Genomic DNA, 9,490 nt, shown 5'->3' with positions numbered 1-9,490 from the left:
GAACACCAGAACAGTTAAAAAGTCATAAGATCGACCATATAAGAGAAAAGGAAACTGGGCAGGAAGAATTAAACAGCACTAAGGTGTTCTAATATTCTAGCAGTTATTCCAGCACAGCCGTCAGGGCCAGGGTCGCTCCTAACCCCACATGCTTTTCATTCCTGCCCCTGTGACATCAGGTTTATCTCCTCAGAGTGGCGCTGGGGGCTAAACACGGCAGTTTGTTCCTCAACCACTGCCAGCCTTATATGGCTCGTGAGGATGCTTTGCCTCTAAGCTTCTCAGTGGAGCCTAGGTCACTGCAGCCTCTTGAACATGGCCTTTACATCTGGATCTCCACTGCCTTCTGCTGTACCTATACTCTGGCACTTCTGGGCAACTGCACTCTTCCCTTTATTATTTGGACGGATTCCGCCCTTCACGTACCCACATACCTCTTTCTGGCCACGCTGGCACACATTGGTCTTGTCTTCTCATCTAGAACATTGCCCAAAATGCTGGCTATTGGTTCAGAGACTGAGATGTCAACTTCTATGCCTGCCAGGTTGAAATGTTCTTTCTCCATTCCTTCTCCATCATGGAGTCAGCAGTGCTGCTGGCCATAGCTTTTGACCACTATGTCACCATCTGCAAGCCACTGTATTACACTGCAATCCTGACTGGGCTGCTTATCACCAAGATTGGCTTGGCCCCCATATTCCAGACTGTTGCCTTAATGACTCCACTCCCTTTTCTGCTCAGACACTTCCACTACTGTTGAGGCACAGCTATCTGACTGCTACCTACTGTGAATGCATACCGTGGCAAGGTTGTTGGCATGAGGGGATACCCACTTCAACAATATGTATGGCATTGCTGTGGCTATGTTTATTGTGGTTTGGACCTGGTTGTTATCCTGTCTTACGTTTTTACTCTTTGAACAGTTCTGCAGCTTGCCTCCCAGGAGACCCATTAGAAGGCATTTGGAACATGCGTCTCACAAAAGGTGCTATCCTGTCCACCTGTGGTCATCTTTCACTTCTGTACTATGTAGCTCACCAGGCTGCCCCCCATGTCCATATACTTGCTGTCTTTTCCCACCCATGATCAATCCCATGATCTATGATATCAAGACTAAGCATATTTGTGATCATGTGCTCAGTCTATTCTGTAGAAATGATGCATAGATGGATAGTTTTCTTAATCATCTGGCCCAGTACCAACTGGGTGTTGGACTGGAGTAGAGGGAAGAAAACGTCTATGTAGAAATTTTTTTTGCAGTTTTCTAGTATGTCAAGAAAGATGAAGCTCCAGCTCATGATCCGCCTATCAGACCTGTTGTTTTGCAACTATAGTTATGTCTGCAAGCAGAGGTTCAGATCCTCCCCAACAATCAATATGATTAAGACATAACTAACTTTCCGAAGTGATAGTATCATTTATGTGAAAGACAATACGAGCTCAGCTGAGAGGCTCTCATTGTGGCACAGTGGGTTAAGTCACTACTTAGAACACCATTCTGCTGGGCATTGTGGCATAGCAGGTATATCCACTGCCTGTAAATTCAGCATGCCACCTGGGTGCTGGGTTGAATCCCTGGCTGCTCCACTTCTGATCCAACTCGCTGCTAAAGTGCCTGGGAAAGCAGTGGAAGATGGCCCAAGTCCTTCGGGCCCTGCATCTACATGGCAGACCCAGCAGAAGCTCCTGGCTTTAGCCAGGCCCAGCTCTGAATGTTGTGTGCATTTGGCAAGTGAACCAGCAGGTGGAGGTTTGCTGTTTCTCTGTAACTGCCTTTCAAATAAATAAAAAATGAATCTAAAATAGTACTCTGTATCTGAGTGCCTGTTTCAGTCATGGCTGTTTCACCTATGATCCATCTCTGCTAATGTACCTGGGAAAGTAGATGATGACCCAAGTACCAGGACCCACATTGGAGACCTGGATGGAGATCCAGGCTCCTAGCTTTAGCCTGGCCCAGCCCTAGCCATTGCAGCCTTTTGGGGGAAAGAACCAGTTGTTGGAAGATATCATTCTGTCCCTCTTTCTGCGTCATCCTGTCTTTTAATTTAAAAAAGTATTGAAAAAAGGGGTGGGGGAATTTGGGCAAGATTGGCTTGAGCAGCTGAGATTTTGGCGACTCTTTCCATCCAGAGTGGGAAAATTAACCACAATGTCTTGTGATTAATGTCAACTCATCATCTTGTCTACTATGTTTTCTGCTAATTGACCTCCAAGCTTCACCTCTTTTATGGTCTACTATTTTTCAAAAGTCAGTGGCACTACATTTGGGCAATTTTCACTTAAAGGAGAATTATGCCTCTGTTGAGTCAATTCCTTTTTGACTTCCTTTTTGTCCCGTTTTAGCCAGCTTCTATGACTTTATTGAACACTTAACTCTTAAAGGGGCATCAGGATTTCTTTTGATAACTTTTCACATGCACATGTCTTTTTCTTCAAAATACTAAACACTTATTGAGTAGAGATTACTACTATCTTTGTGATCGTTATTTTAAACTCTTGCTTATATTCCTGTGGAACTGTGGTCTTTCTACTTTCTACTTGAATATTATGGTTAGTGCTACATTAAGACTGTGATAATAGATGGGGTCAAAATGTGTCTACATGTGGGTGCAAACTGATGAAATCTTTACTTAGTATATACTGAATCAATCTTCTGTATATAAAGATAATTGAAAATGAAAAAAAAACTTGGTGTTAAATTGGAAATTACATAGAAAATTAATCAATGTTTTAAAAAAATATCATGTAGGATCTCTGTCATTAATGTGCTGTACATTTTGATTTAATGCTATAACTAGTACTCCAACAGTATTTTTTCACTTTGTGTTGCTATGTGAGGGCAAACTGTTGAAATCTTTATATATACTAAACTGATTTTCTGTATATAAAGAGAATTGAAAATGAATCTTGATGTGAATGGAAGGGGAGAGCGAGCGGGAAAGGGGAGGGTTGCGGGTGGGAGGGAAGTTATGGGGGGGGGGAAGCCATTGTAATCCATAAGCTGTACTTTGGAAATTTATATTCATTAAATAAAAGTTAAAAACAAAACAAAACAAGCCAGTGTAAATCTTCTCAAAAAAAAAAAAGTATGCTTTTGCAAAAATTAAAATGGAAGAGTTTTGAGGGAAAGGGAAAGGATATATTGTTATCAGAATTGTACCCTTTGAAATGATGAAACCTCCTTATATTAGCTAAAGAAATTGAATACTGACTGATCAGAGTCCGCCCCGACAGGCAGCGCTGCTCCTTCTCCAGCACTTACCGAGTCTCTTGCTCTACACATGCAATCCCAGTCTGTTTGGGAGCATACCCTCCCTGAGCCTACCACCCGCTGCATCCATGCCTCTGCATCTGCCCCATCCATGGGTTCCAATTGCTGGGGACGCTTCCTGCCTCTGTGTGTCCTGAAGAGATAGGAGCTATGCCTGTGGGACTTTCCACAGTGTTGGCATCTTTTGAAGACCTGACTGGGGACTTCCCCCATGGAGAAGGATCTGGGCAATGTTTAGAGGGCCCTGAACAGGAATGGGATCCTGGAGCACAACAGCAGCCTGTTCTTGGATAGGTGCCTTCCCATCTTGTACTCCTCAGAGGGGCATGTGTGCAGTGGGAAGATGCAGACTTTTTCCTTCGTATATAACCACTAATGCTAAACAGGAGGCCTCACCTTCAGAGCCAAATGTAACATGGATTCCCTTCCAAAGGCTTCATCTCTGAATGCCCAGCACCATCGGACACCTCCACATAATTCCAAGAGAAAAGAAAATTATCACCTCTGTTGATATCATTTGAAGATGTGACTGTGGACTTCCTCCCAGGAGAAGGACCTGGGCAATGCTTGGAGGACTCTGTACAGGGATTTGAGGCTGAAGACTTACAGAAACCTGCTGTTCTTGGGGCATGCATTAAAAAATCCTGATGAGGGGCTGACACATTGGCATAGTAGGCTAAGCCTCTGCCTGCAGCACCAGCAGCCCTCATGGGTTCTGGTTCAAGTCTTTGAGTCCCAGATGCTCCACTTCTGTTCCAGTTCCCTGCTAATGGCCTGGAAAAGCAGTGGAAGATGGCCCAAGTACTCGGGCCCCTGCACCTGCATGAGAGACCTGAAAGAAGCTGTACACTATCAGTGAATATGTGCACATGCACAGTTTGTATAAATTCCTGTGGCTACCATGTAATGTTAGAATACCTAGTCAAATGCATGCATGTAACTATATGGGGAAGAAAAACTAAAATTATATAGAAGGAAAAACCATATTTGTTCAGGGCTCAGGCTTTTGGATAAGAAATTCCACTTGGGCCTTGTGCTTGCATACGTAAGGGACTACTTCCTGTTTTAAAAATCCCTAATACTATTTTGTATTGGTACATGCAATCTTGATGGGATTGTATTGGAACCAATGCCATCTCACTAGTACAAGTGATCATCTTCAGTTCACAATTGATCACACTGATAGGTCTAAGAGTCAAAGGGATCAAACAAGACTAGTGTCTGCAAATACTAACTGATAGAATAAAAAACGGAGAGAACGATCTAACATGGGAAGTGGGATACACAGCAGAATCATAGAATGGCAGATGTCCTAAACAGCACTCTGGCCTCAGAATCAGCCCTTAAGGCATTTGGATCTGGCTGAAGAGCCCATGAGAGTATTTTAGGCATGGAAAGCCAAGACACTCTGGCAAAAACAAAACAAAACAATAACAAAAAAACAAAACTAAATGAAAGATCTCTGCAAGTGAGATGCCAGTAGAAAGAATGGGCCATCAAAGGAGGAGGTACCTTCCTCTGAAGGGAGGAGAGAACTTCCACTTTGACTATGACCTTGTCTAAATAAGATCGGAGTTGGTGAACTCAATAGGCTTCCATTGCCTTGGCAACTCATGACTAGAGCCTAGGGAGATTACTGACGCCATAAACAAGAGTGTCAAATTGTTAAGTCAACAACAGGAGTCACTGTGTACTTACTCCTCATGTGGGATCTTTGTCTTTAAGGTGTTGCCCACTTATGTTACACTTTATGTTCTGTGTGGGTGCAAACTGTTGAAATGTTTACTTAATGTATACTAAATCGATCTTCTGTATATAGAGAATTGAAAATGAATCTTGATGTGAATGGAATGGGAGAGGGAGTGGGAGATGGGAGGGTATCGGGTGGGAGGGAAGCTATGGGGGGGGAATAGCCATTGTAATCCATAAGCTGTACTTTGGCAATTTATATTTACTAAATAAAAGTTTAAAAAAACATTAATACTATTTTTTGTACAATAGACTGAAAATAGTTGGAATATGTCGAGTTGTAGGATGTATTGTTACTTATTTTCTTTTCCCTGCATCCTGAGGGATATTTCCTCATTTCAGTAATGTTAAACCTTGCTATGTGACTTGCCAAGTGGCATTTTAGTGCTTTTACAATGTCTCAAGAATACGATGCTTTAAAATGTGATTGAAGAGCCTGGTTCAGTCTTTTGCTCTTCCTCTCTGCCACAAAAGTGAGCAAATCCCAAATCAGGGTTTTTCCTTCAGCTTTGATTCACATGGAACAGAAGTCAATCTGATCACATCTGGGCATAACCAGAGCCGACACAGGGGCAATTTTGTTTTGTAATAAACCTCCAAGATTTGGGAGCTATTTCACACAATTGCCTAGGGAGAACTGATTTCTGTACTTGGAAACTCTCATTTCAACATGATAGTACAAGACTGAGAAAATAAGATATTCTTTAGTATTTCCTTAAGATTATACTGGATTTCAGTTTTCTGCTATGATTTCCTTTGGCAAACAAACTGAAGGTTCCTTCAGTCAGTTGTTTAACCCTCAGGAGGTGCTATCTAAGACATTTGGAACATGTGTCTCACGTTGATGTCATCTACACACCTGTGGGCATCTCTGCAGACATGCACCATGTGGCCTGCCATGCTGCCCTACATGTTTCCATACTCCATGCCAGTGTGTCTGTTCTTACCCATGGTCAGTTCCATAGTCTGTGATGGGAACACCAGATTCATGAGTCAGTCTTTGGGTTGAGAAAGGATGTGTGTAAGGAGGAGGACAGGTGAGTGGGAGGGATGCAAGCTGGAGTTAGAATGGCTCAGGTTATAACAGGAAGTAGGGGGCTGCCAGAGTCTCCATGGTTGGTTTTCCCTGGTGTAATAAATGAGTTCTGAAATGTGGACACCAGTCTGTCCATTCCTCTGGCAGCTGAGGACTCCAACTGCTGACTCTATTAACCCTTTGAAATCTTTACTCCCTCCCAGCAGTAACTTTTCAGAGTATTGGCCCACTAGTCTCCCTGGAGGTTTTTCTGGAAAAAAAGATACAAGTTCATTTCCTCAAGAAGATGGTGAGAACCAGATTCTATCCCGAGTTGTTGGGAATTTGGTAAACCATCCTCTCAGGACTTGGGTGACCTCCAGGAGGAAGCCAATGTAGGAATCCTTCCTCAGTCACTTTGACAGGTGGTGTCCAGCTGAGAAAACACTGAGTTCTAGAGTTGCAAATTCCAGGATGGCAGTTTCCAGTGAGACATAAATCTGCTTGTCACAGGTTACTTCTCACAACATAGCCAATCTGTGTATCCTTTGAATAGTTTTAAAAAACATCTCCATCCTCATGGCTGATCTTTCATTCAACACTTTGAACAAGTCGTGTCTTCTGAATTCTCTATATATTCCTACAATACTTCCTTTGTTCTTGAAAACAAGACACATGGATATACAAACTTTAATAATCTAACCAAGTCCGCCTTAGGTTCTGGGGCTTCATAGACTGTTAAGGCATGGATGCTACCTTTTTGTTTATGTCCTGAGCAGATAAGGGAATGCTAAGATTTTCTGAACTCCCTATCCCAATACCTAATATAGTACAAGAAATATGTGCAAGACAAAGCAGTTGATGTGGGAATATAGATTTCTATTTCTCTTTTCCATGTCACATGTAGACTTTCCCAATAGATAATTCCTGCACTATTAAACCTAATACAAATGGGCTTCTCAGACAAGCTCTCATATGTGATCCTCCATGTTGTTCTACTTTTATCTTGTGACTCCCTTATATTTTTCTGAAAGATTATTGTTTAGGAATATAACTCCCTCTCAATTTGATAATGTTATTTCTGTGTATATTTATCTTTGTAAAGGAATCTTCAAGCCTCTGGAAAGTATGTTATGGAAGGTAGGACACTGCCCAGATAGGAAGGAATAGCAAGAACCTGGAGTCCTTCATCTCATCTTCCACCCCCACTCCCGTAATTCTATCTGACACAAAAGCAAATACCAAAGAGAAATTATGTACTATTGGTTCTTAATGTCCAAAGCCAAGTGTTTCTTCTAAAATGTTTGGGCAGGGGGAAGCTAAAAATAGCATTAAATACTAACAATTCATAAATCAGAGTAGCAGCATGTGTTAAAAGAAACCTCATAGGGGCTGGTGCTGTGGCACAGTGGGTTAATCCTCTGCTGCGGTGCCAGCACCCCACATGGGCACCGGTTCTAGTCCTGGTGGCTACTCTTCCAATCCAGCTCCCTGCTATGGCCTGGGAAAGCCATGGAGGATGGCCCAAGTCCTTGGGCCCCTCCCTGCACCTGAGTGGGAGACCTTGAGAGGCTCCTGGCTTCGGGTAGGTGCAGCTCCGGTCGTTGTGGCCATCTGGGGAGTGAATCAGTGGATGGAAGACCTTTCTCTGTCTCTCCCTCTCACTGTCTAACATTACCTCTCAAATTAAAAAAAGGAATCTTATAACCAGACATTGGTTTCTTCTCCTAGCAACTGATGCCAGGAATAGCACCTCTCTTTAGATCAAAGATGTCTCCAGTGAAATATTTTTATTCCTAGTTTAAGTGCAAAAACACAAGGATCCCATAGCAAAGTAATAAGTTGAAAGCATGGCAACTAGGATGGGTCACAAAGAGCAGGAGAAAAGCGGCTTTGTCTTCTAGCTTATTTAAGTTTGGCACACAAGACCTGAAGTAGTGGCAGAAAAGCACATATTACTTTACCCTCATACAAAGAATATGATATTAGTATGAAGAAAACTAATAGTCTTGGCTACAAAACTTGAAATCATCCAGATAACTAAAATATCCCAACATCCCAAACCAGGACTCATAGCTGCATGTCAGTCATGAGGCTGTGGTAGAAACAGTACTTGGGTGCAGGATCTTGTTCTGCTTGGTGATCACCACCCACAGTCCCTGCCTTCCCCCTCCCTTTGCTTTAGACAGAAGTTTTAGTGATTATCTTTGAATCTCTTCTCTCCCACCCTGTAGCTACACTTTAGAAATCCATTGGAAGTTTTTAAAATACAGTTGGTCTTCTATATCCATGTGCTCTGCATTCAGAGTGAAGTACTGATAGAAAAGGTGTGGGAAAATAGGCTTGTTCTGAAAATATACAGACTTTTCTTGTTATACTATGTTGTTAGGGAATAATGCCTACTGTGAACATTTATGTTGTATTTGTTATAAGTAATTGAGGTGATTTAAAGTATGAGAAGGAGCCAGCATTGTGGCACAGCAGGCCGATATGCTTTCAATGCCAATATCCAATCTCAGAGCTCAGGTTGCAGTCACAGCTACAGTTTCTAATCACACTGCCTAGTAACATGCCTGGGAAAGCAGCCCATGATGGCCTAGGTCCCTGAGCCCCTGAGGGCTCCTGGCTTTGGCCTTGCCCAACGCTGGCCATCATAGCCATTTGGAGAGTGAGCCAGTAGATAGCAGATCTGCCAAGCTAATAAATACATGAATATTAAGAAACAGATAAAATGAACAAAACTTTATGCAAATACCCTGCCATTTTATACAAAGATCATAAGCATCTGGATATTGATATCTGTGGTATGTCAAAAAACAAAACAAAACCCAACCCTCCATAGATAGCAAGGGATAACTAAGTATACAGATCCGGTTACACCACATACCATTACCTTGCTTCAGAGGCAACATTCTCTTTTTTTGTGGATTAATGCAATGGAGACCGTTCAGTCATCTCCTTTTATCTTTATCTCTTTGGGCTTTTCTCTTCAGAGGAACAAGACATTAGAAATGTTACTCCTTGTTCCAATGTGGGCTTTTATTCTGAGAGGACACTTATAGGTCGTTGTAAGGACTCTGCAAGAATCAAGAAGCTCAGCTAACATGTGGTATAAGCAGAGAGCCAACTATGCTCAGGTACACAGAAGTATAATAAGGAAAAAGCCTTAGCAGCTCAGATTGTGGGCAGGGGCATATTGCATTAGAGGATTCATAGTTAGGACTGAGAGCTGACCTTGACCAGAGCAAGCAAAGGCAGGATATAATGGACTATATTTCTTGTTTATTTTTTATTTTTAAAATTTTTTGACAGGCAGAGAGGACAGTGAGAGAGAGAGAGACAGAGAGAAAGGTCTTCCTTTTGCCGTTGGTTCACCCTCCAATGGCCACCACAGCCGGCGCGCTGCGGCCGGCGCACCATGCTGATCCAAAGCCAGGAGCCAGGTGCTTCTC

The 9,490-nt window shown here is 42.6% G+C and overlaps 1 pseudogene; it reads left to right on the top strand.

Moving 5' to 3' along the window:
- Nucleotides 1–248: 248 nt before the first annotated feature.
- On the top strand, nt 249–1,166 carry LOC133763824 (olfactory receptor 52K1-like; annotated as a pseudogene).
- The last annotated feature ends 8,324 nt before the right edge of the window (nt 1,167–9,490 follow it).

Source organism: Lepus europaeus, chromosome 7, assembly GCF_033115175.1.
Source record: "Lepus europaeus isolate LE1 chromosome 7, mLepTim1.pri, whole genome shotgun sequence".
Lineage (NCBI taxonomy): Eukaryota > Metazoa > Chordata > Mammalia > Lagomorpha > Leporidae > Lepus > Lepus europaeus.
This window is presented reverse-complemented; position numbering and strand designations above follow the sequence as displayed.